At 39.7% G+C, this 10,036-nt stretch overlaps 1 protein-coding gene across 3 annotated transcripts in view; it reads left to right on the forward strand.

Annotated features, from left to right (window-relative positions):
* The window catches only part of Fbxw7 (F-box and WD repeat domain containing 7), a 139,783-nt gene that overhangs the window by 33,222 nt on the left and 96,525 nt on the right, over window positions 1–10,036 (forward strand). Inside the window, exons 2-3 of one of the 3 annotated variants that reach the window (XM_026786370.1) lie at window positions 447–513; window positions 8,347–8,394. The exons of 1 other annotated variant lie outside the window; for it this stretch is intronic. The gene's annotated coding sequence lies outside the window, so the exon portion shown is untranslated. Of the gene's footprint in view, window positions 1–446; window positions 514–8,346; window positions 8,395–8,518; window positions 8,583–10,036 lie in introns of all 3 variants that reach the window. One more of the 3 variants, XM_005344163.3, reaches the window with a different exon arrangement.

Raw genomic sequence — 10,036 nt, forward strand, 5'->3', positions numbered from 1 at the left:
CCTTTCATCCCAGCACTTGTGAGGGAGAGGCAGGTGTGAGTTCAAGGCCAACCTGGCCTACTGAACAAGTTCCAGGATAGCCAGGGCTGTTTCACAGAGAAACTCTGTCTCCTAAAACAAAACAACAACAATAACAAAAAGCTCAAAACAAACAAAAACCAATAGGTTAAAATGACAAAATAAAAGATCACAACATCCACAAAAACAAAATCTCATGCCAAACCATGATGCCTTGTGTCGGTCAGCTCCTCCTGGACTTGGGATTTCCCCCTCTCTCGTCAGGTATCAGTTGTAAATATCTGGTTTGAACCTCTGGGTCTCATGCCTGCTGTTCTGTCTCTGAGTTCATCTGTGTATCAGCCCCTTTGTTTCAGAAAGATGCTGTTTCCTTGGAGTCCTCCACCACCTTTGGCTCTCACCATCTTTCTCCCTTTTCTTACACATAGATGCCTGAGCCTGAGTCCCAAGCCAAATGTGTTGACTGTGAGGCCCTGGTCGAGAGCTGTTTTGCAGGTCAGCTGGGCGCCAGAAAGGAATGGAAAATGGGTTAAAAGGGGTGGCTGAAGGAGCTGGCAGACAAGGACTAGGGTTTTAAGCAGTTTAAATATGTATAGTTAAGCGATATTTTACAACAGTTGCTGTTCATCATCTCTGTAATCTTTCTTTACTGTAAGCAGTAACTCTCCATCCCTTTCCCTACAGCCCCTGGTAACTTCTGTTATGCTGTCTTTCTGAACTTGATGATTCTGGGTAGAATATGTACATTCTACAGTAATGCATTCATACAGTGGTTATCGCTTTATAACTGGTTTCTTGTCATTTGCCGTAATGTTTTCAAGTTAATCCACATTATAGCATGTGTTATGAATCACAAGCTTCATTCCTTGTGAATGGAGAAGATACTTTTCCAGTAGAAGGGATAAACCATAAAGGTTTTCTAAAAATATATATAGCAGATTTATTCACAATAGCTAACAGTTAGAGATTGATATAGCTGCATTGGTTGGATGATTTGACTGTCGCTGGTTCATGCAAGAATACGGATAGAATCCTTAGGCTGCGGTGTGCAGTAGGGTAGAGAGAGCCCTGAACACAGAGCACAAGTCCAGACAGTGCCATGGACACTCACAAAAGGTTATGGTGGGTAAGCCCGGGCTTAGGCTGATGTGTTCTTGGCCACTCCTGAATCCCATAAAATATCAGGACAGAACCCAGCTCCAGAGAGTTGCCCTCTGCTATGCACATGTTTGCCTTTGAGTGTGTGGTCCTGCCTTTGAATCTTAAAATAAAACCCCCAGTTCTTCCTATTGAATTTAGAAGTAGCAGAGTCTATCTTACAGTTCTCAGGAACATTGTCTTGAATCCTTGACGGGGTTGAAAATTACCTGGTGTTGTAATAATTTCCTGCATTAATTTTTATCTTTTAATAGCAAATATTTTAGAAAATACTGAATTTAAACTAGTAGTCTATACTATATGTAGTCATATTACTCATGAATTATATTTAAAAATCCAGTTTTCATATACTTCTATGGTGCCTAAATTTTTTTTTTTTTTGATAATTAGGCAGGACAATAAACTGAGGGTGTGTGGATGAAGAAGGGCGGGGTCAGTGGAGATGTCAGCCAGCTGTAAGGAAGCAGGATGTGTAGGCAATGAGGGAAAAAGCCACGAGCCACATGGTGAAGCATAGAAAGAGTTAGCTAGTAACAAGCCTGAGATATTGCCTGAGCGTTTATAAGTAATATTAAGCCTCTGTGTCGGTTATTTGGGAGCAGGCGGTTGGGACAGGGTAGCTCCTCCGACAGACCTTTCTCATTCCAACTGTCACAGGCAGCAAGCTCTTTGCTTACGCTTGTTAGCTGTCTGTTTAGCCCGAGTTGTTCTTTTCTTAGTCAGGAGTAGTGATCAGGAGTAGGTGCTTTTTAATCAAAGTGCCTCTTGTAAAGATATGAAAATGTGGTTTTCTTACTTAGAAAATGATTATATGTGTGTGTGTGTGTGTGTGTGTGTGTCTGCGCGCAGACCTACGCCACCCCTTCTTTCCAGGCTCTGAGAGCAGCTTTAGGCATTTGTTCTCCTGCCATCAAGTGGGCTCTGGGGTACAGACTCTGGTGCACTCGGGGAGCAGCAAATGCGTTTGCCTGCGAAGCTATCTAGACAGGTCTGTTGGTTTTTAAAAATTGCTAAGCGACATTATTGTCACTGTGATAAACCGCATTTGCTTGTAAAGGCATTTCTTACTCACACACACACACACACACACACACACACACACAGTGGCACAGTGCGTCCACTGATTGGTACTGTTTATGAGGGCTTTTGTGCTAATTCATGTTTCCGTGCTCTTGTTGATGAGGTCTTCCTTTTTGTTTCATGTGTTGGTTTGGCTGGAGAACTTCTCTGTCTTATTAAGTGTTCCAGAGAGCCGACTTTTGCATTCACTGTTTCCCTGGTTTGTTGCATCAACTGTCTCAGCTCTTTGTCGTGTCATCTTGCTGCTGCTTTGAGTTTGCCTCAGTCTCTCTGTCCAGTTTCTTTTGTTCCTTCCATCCCCTCTTCCACGTCTCTGTCCTCTCTTCCTTTCTTCTCCTTCTCTCTTTGACATGGGATCTCCCTCAGGAGCCCATACTGGTCGTGAACATGGAGTTTTCTTGCAGATTACAGATAAGTACCATTTCCTTTACAGTTTCTTCCAGGCCTTGCCTGGACTGCATCACACACATGGATATGCTGTATGCTATATTCATTTAGTTCAAACAATTTTTAAAAATTCTCTTCAGACTGTTTTCATGGGATAATTTGTTTTTTAATGGAAAGAGAAATGCTTTAATCCTTTTTTTTATAAGGTTAGTCCTAGTCTTACTTGCTTTGTAGCCAATTGGGTGGTAGAAAAAGATACTGGGACTGTTAGTGCAGTAATATCTTGCCTGGTGACAGGTTATACCCTGAAAAGTCCCATTGGTGTTTGTTAGCAGGCACTTACACAAACCTAGATGGTACAGGCCAGTTGTTCTAAGTACCTCTTGTTGTAATCAAGATGTGGTGAACCTGAGATATAGTCTGTGCTGGAACGACACAATGATGGTTTTTATGGCTTGTGTGTTTGTTTCTGAGAGAGGTTCTTAGTCCTGGCTGCCCTGGAACTTGGCATATATTCCAGCCTGGCCTCAAACTTACAGCAATATCCCTGCCTTTGTCTGCTGAGTGCTGGCATAATGGCATTGCCGCCAGTCAGTAAATGTTTTTATAAGTAGAGCGTACACTCTGAAATAATGATGAATGATGCACTAATGTATGCATCAGTAGCATGATCATGTATCATTAGCAAGCAGCATTCGGTGGACGTAGCTGTGTATGTACTATTACACACTGAAGGCACAGTGTGTTGTTTTACACCAGTGTTACCGCAAAGACACACAAGGTGGGCGATGTCAGGAAAACTGCTCTGATGCTCTTAGAGGTAGAAAAGTTTCTTCTCCGAGATTTCAACCTATGGGACCACCTTCATATGAACTATGCCATTGGTCATACCAGCATTACACAGTGCATGATTTCATATGGTTCTAGGCTGCCTTGAACTGTATTTTAAATGAATTACTATGGTCCATTTGTTTTAGCCATTTTTTTAAGTAGTAGCCATGTAATTTTTTTTTTTTTACAATATCATATTAAATTTGTAGTACAAGATTGAAGAGGTCATACGTATAGTTAGTTATTTTAAACACTTTAGTGAACCTAGTTTGGACCCTTTAGTATTTGTTAGTATTCCATGAAGTTTAATTTGCTACAGGTGTACTAGCCGCTTAGCAAAGTGACTGAAATTTTGTTTCTAGAGTTCATGGTGGCCCAGTGATCAAGAGCACCTGTTGTTTTTGCTGAGGACCTGGGTTCAATTCCTAGCATGTAACAGCTTACAAACTGTTTTTTAACTCCAGTTCCAGGGGTGCTGACACTCTTTTCTGGCCTCTGCGGGTGCCCAACATGAAACTGGTGTACATTCACAATACATGTAGGAAAAACACCCATCTGCAACAAATAAAAAAAATCCAATTCTTGTTTTTGAGACTAGGAATTAGACTTTGTATATATAGTGTGTGTGTCAGGACAGTAAAAGGATGTACTAGGCTTGTGTTGGCTTGAGGAGCAGGAGTGCTTGATAAGTGTTGGCTACTGATGACTGGGGGATTTTGAAACCGTTTGTGGAAGTGTTTGAAAACTGAAGAAACATGCACTCGATAAACGAGGTGAATTGTACTGAACCAGTTCTGTGCTGTTTTGATAATTGGGGCAAATCAGATGGTTTAAAGGTATCTCCCACAGCGGCTTCTCTCTTGCTGGAAGCAGCTGTGTGAATGTCAGAAAGCTGAGTCACTGCTCGAGCTTTCTGCTGCTCTTTCGTAGCCCCAAGACTCTGCACTTTATTAAGGAAATGGAAGTGTATCATGAGGTCCATTTAGAAAAAATTTAGCTTTTTTTTTAAAAAAATAAATAAAAAGTTTCTCATGGCATGCAGCCTTTAAAAATATGCCTGAAGGAAAAGATAATAGATAAGGTGGAGAAAAATGAATTAGTTTACACTAGGCCCATTTGTGAAATATTGTAATTAGGGTAGATTAAATGGGTGGTGAGAAACTTTGAATTGACCTCTACTTTAAGATCCGATGTCAATGTATCTCCAGTAGCTGCCTCCTGTTCATGATGCCAGTGGGTGCTTGAGGCCTCACACGGGATGGAATAACGTAGGTCTCATGTACCTCCTGGAAAGTTGAGGGTTTTGATCTTTCCCGTAAGCAGTGGTTTTTGTCCTGTGGGTTATCTTTCTTTGAGGTGAAAACATTGAAAATCCAGCTGTTTTGGAAAACTACGTTATGTTATTGTTTCTGTGTTAGTTATACTACAGGCGACTGTGCCTGGGTGAGTACTGGATTCTAAGTGTCAGTGTTTGCATGGCTCTATTGCTGGTGGCCATTCCTACTGTCTTCCTGAGATCTCTGGGCCATCCGAAATCGTAAAATTGGGTACCCACAGTCTGGTTCTGTGGGCCTTAAGATAAGACATGATCCGTTGTCTTGCCTGTGGTCACTGTGGACCCCTACCTTCAAAGTAGACTCCCCCCCCCCCACACACACACTTTGTTGTTACCGAGAGGTACAGATCTCTCTGGGGTAAGAATTCAATAGTTAATCCCTTTGTCGTTCAGGAAGACAAATTTCTTATTAAGGGGTTTCCTCCTTTTGTTACATAATGGATACCTCTGCAGCTAACACTTATAGTAAAGGATGCTGATGTTGCTCTTAATCAGTGACAGACAAGAACCTTAAAGAAGTATGTTTCATGCTTGAAGGGAGAATGGAATATGATTTTTAAAAATGGAATCAGTGGAAGGGTTTCCATGCAGTTTGGTCCAGAAGTGTCAGCATCTGTATGGTGCGGCTGGCTGTCCTCTCACAGAAACCTCTCAGTTCTTGCTGAGTGCAGCTTTCTCCCCAGGCCAAATTCTTAGATTCTTGGACCATTTTGAGTCCATCTCTCATAGCAGCTGAGGAGAAGCTTAAGTTGGTCAGCGCCTGGAGAGTGCTGAGGGAGTTTATCTTCAAGGCCTGGGTCTGCAGATGACTCAGTGGTTAGAGGTGCTTGCTGCCAGGTCTGCCATCCCGAGTGGGAGCCGTGGGTGGACAAAGACAACACCCTTCCACGGGTCCTGTGGTACTTGTGTGCGTACATATACATGCCTGTGCACCCACCAAACAAGCAACAAACAAGCGTAGAAAGAAAGGAAAACAGGTAACAGTCCCAGGCAAACCTGTTGTTGTGAATTATAAAGTAGGTGTCTATTCAGATGTTAAAAATTCCAAATTAAAGCGGAATGCTAATTTAGTTTAGAGAGAGATAGAAATTGTTTACATCAAGAGACAGTGATTAGTAAATCAAATGGAAAAGTAAAATACAAAGAAATGAAAGTACTTATATTTTAAGTAGCTCCGAATGGAATTTTTGTTTAGCTTTTTTTTTTTTTGACCATTATCCATATAAATTGTAACCAACATTTTAAAAAAGAAAAACATTCATAATTTTTTTTTTTTTGGGAATGTGGGCATAGTTTTTTAGGCTACTTTTTGCTGATTGGGGGTGCTGATAATCTTATGGGGACCTAGAGAAAATTTAGAATTATGGTCAAGTCCTGGCTGTAGTATCCTGTGAGGCGTGATCATCTCAGGCAAGAGTGGGATATAGAACTCAGACATCTGGGCCATCTGCTCCTGTTGGAGATTTTTTAGGGGGTCTTTTTGGATCAAATCTAATTTTTTTTTATGTAGAATGAATCTACAGTCTCTCATTTCCTGTGGAAACAAAAGCAAAATCTCTCTCTCTTTTTTAAAAAAGTAACATAACTTTTGACTTAAATTTTGAAGTCAAGGCACTTTCATGTAGTGGATTAATCCAGCAGCATTTATAATCAAATGTTGCTCCTTTCTCAGCAGCCGTACAATTCAAAGACAACACAATAATGTACAGTATCCAGACTCTCTGTGTATTTTTATCTTTATATGGCTTTATTTTAAATTTTATTTTTATTTTTAATTTTTGGTTTTTTGAGACAGGGTTTCTCTGTGTATCTTTTTGACGGTCCTGGAACTCACTCTGTATGTAGACCAGGCTGTTTTTGAACTCACATAGATCTGCCTGCCTCTGCTTCCCAAGTGCTGGGATTAGAGGTGTGTGCTACAACATCTAACTGCTCTCTTTTTTTCTTTTAAGGACTTAATTTTTTTCATAAGCCTACATATATTTTGAGACATATTGTAAGCCATTTAGAGGGATTTTTTTTTTTATTTGAAACTATCTTTTCTGTATATCTCTCTTTTTTGATGATTCGAGTCTTTAATTTGCTAAATGATAGGCTAGGATTAAAGCTGGATGGATGGACCCACCCCATTTCTTGCTTTTTGAGAGTCTAGCCTTATGGCATGTTTATTCTCACAACTCTGTGGTGTTTTAAGGTCCCTGGCAGCACCAAGAAGCATGTTGTTGGCAATTTATAAACACCATTTAAGTGTTTGATAGCAGGGCTTCTTAAAAGAGCTGCAAAGTTTTGCAGCTAAAGCTGAGACAGGAAGCCTCTCTTAAATGCATTTGCCTCTAGCAAAGAGAGCAAACCTGAGAAAATGCTGCTTTCAAGAAGTCATGCTTTAATGCTGTTATTTTGTGTCTAGAATTACTTCCCAAGCTCTCTCCGGTTTTCTGTGGAGGTAGTTGCTCCATGTTGGATGCCATTTGTTGACAGGTTTCTGTCCCACCCGGTCCTGCAGTCATTCAGTCCCAAGGAAACACACAGAGGTCTACATTAATTATAAACTGGTTGGCCTAGTAGCTCAGGCTTCTTATTAACTCTTTTAACTTATATTAAACCCATAAGACTTGTCTGTGTTAGCATGTGGCTTGGTACGTTTTTGGCGAGGCAGCCACATCTTGCTTGTTCTGTGCCTGGCTTCCTCTATGTCTGGGTGATAACAGCATACTGAGCTTTCCTTTTCCCAGAATTCTCTTGTTCTCATTGCCCCGCCTCTATTTCCTGCCTGGTCGTCCTGCCTATATTTTCTGTGTGGCTACTGGCCAATCAGCATTTTATTAAACAAGCACAAGAGACAAGTCTTTATTGAGGTAAAACCATTGTCCCACAGCAGAATCCACCATTGTCAATATTAATAAGATTTTAGGCATATAAAAATATTTATTTGCAAAGTGTTTCTTCAGTAGGTTAATTAGACTTCTTTAAAAGGAACTGTTTTTTTTTTTTAAAAAAATCTTAGTTTTCTAAACAATAGGATTGAATAGTTCTCTTTTAAAAGGTTTTACAGATTTGTGGCGTGAATTGAGTTGAGTGCAGTTGCTGTGTTGAAGCAGATGGCTTAGTCGTCATTAAAAATGAAGTGATTAACAGCAAAAAAAAAAAGATAAATATATGCTTTTTAAAGTCCAGAGTGAAGTGCCTGGCAAATAGTCAGTTCCCTAAATATTATTTAGTACTTCTGTTCCTGGTGCTTTGAACCTAATGGAACTTGGGACCTGACAGAGATGATTTGTACTATAGTTACTTTTATTAAGTTACATAACTTAAATCTGACTTCTATAAACAGTAAAATCAACTTGTCAGCTTATACATAATTTTTTGCTATGGATAAAATATTTTAATATTTTAAACTTTGCCAGTGTTCTGATAGTTTATTAGTTCCTCCATGTGTTACTTATGCAAGTTATTTTTAAGAACATGAAAATTTTGTTTAAATTAGGCAGAGTATGTTTAATTTTGACATTGAATCATTTTTATTTTTATTTATTTAGGAAATCTCAGCTATCCACGAGACTTTTAAAAGGCTCTCTAAATACTTGGTAAGTGCTTGGTTTTCTTGTACTTTTGCATGTTCCTTAAATTTATGTATATGTTCTATATATACTTCTGATAACAGTAACTTAAATTGCAATAAGAATTATATTTGTTTTCGTTTTTACCTAGGTACGAGAATTTCTTCTCTTTATATCTTTTGTGATCCCTCTACACAGTGTGTCTAGAAAATCAGGTTAGTAATCAGGAATAGCAAATTTATGAGTTAAATAAGACTTTTCCTACCTGAGATTTTATAGTAATGATCTATTAATTGCCAAAAGACATGCAGATTTATTATTATTATTATTGCTATTATTACTATTCTCCTATTTATTGCTTTACTGTTCCTTAATGTATTAAATCTTGTTTACTACATTGTATCAGCGTAAACACTATGACTGAGATTCAGCATCTATCGTGTTTCCAATCTGTATTATTTTCATTTCTTTGTTTTAAGATTAAAATGAAAGCTTTTGTAGTTGCCTCTAATTAAGAATCTGTTAAGTTTCCATTTCACCAGCGAACACCGTTTCTCTCGTCCTCAACCCCATATCTGTATAGTTTGTGTGCGCACACACATGTGAGTACAGATGCTTTATTCCTCTCTGATCTTACTCTCTTAAGGCAGGGCCTCACGGGAACTTTACCTCACACAACAGCCTTTCTGTGTCCCCTAACCCAGCGGTGGGGTTGCAGCCGGTGTGACTATGCCCAGCTTTCATGTGAGTGCTGCCAATCAAAGCTTAAGTTCCCCTGCTTGCCCAGCAAGCACTCCTGTCACCCAGCCATCTCCCCAGCCCATCATCTCTTGTTCTTGCTTCTCCTGGATAGCCCTCTTTCCCCACCCATCCATCAGTGTGTTCATGCATCCACCACACACGTATGTATATGTATATTCTGCATGTAACAGGCGATAATTTCTTTTCCCTGAGTGTGGCTTAAACATTGACTAACATGATGCTCTCATGTCTACCCATTTCTTAGACAATTTTTTGTCTTCTTCATAGTGGGGAGGTGGGGGCCTCCGTAATGTGTATGTGCTACCATTTCTTTGTCATTCCTTCATGTGTTAGGAATCGTGCTGCAGTAGATGCTGATATACAAGACACTATTTGGTATGCTGACATAGATTCTTCTGGAAATGTGCTCAGGAGTGAGATAGCCTCACATGGAGTTCTATTTGTAGTTTTCTGAGGATCCCTATACTGTTGTCCAAAGTGGCTATGCCAGCTTGTGTGTATTCCTTGTTAATAGTGAATATTTTTAAGTGATTAAGTGTTCTACAAAATGGACAAAATGCTCAGACATCTGGTAATCAAGTACCGTGATATAGTTTATGGTTGTTGTGAATATAATCACCAAAAGTGTTTATTTCATTTAGTTAAAGGGGACTGTGAAGTGAACAAACATCCTTTATGTCCTAAACCGTTCACTGTATTGGAACAGAGGGTATTTCCATAACAAGTGTTCAGTACACACTTGGGACTTGTAGCATATTCAGGAGCATAAGACAGAGCAAAGACGGCAGATACAGATTTCTTGTGCCTTACAGTGTGGCAACTGATTCTGGAGTGTATATACAGAAAGGGGGAGTGATGCTCAAGTATGCAGTATACACTCATATTTGTAGACTAGTCAGTGATCCTC

This window comes from Microtus ochrogaster, chromosome 1 (assembly GCF_000317375.1).
Source record: "Microtus ochrogaster isolate Prairie Vole_2 chromosome 1, MicOch1.0, whole genome shotgun sequence".
Lineage (NCBI taxonomy): Eukaryota > Metazoa > Chordata > Mammalia > Rodentia > Cricetidae > Microtus > Microtus ochrogaster.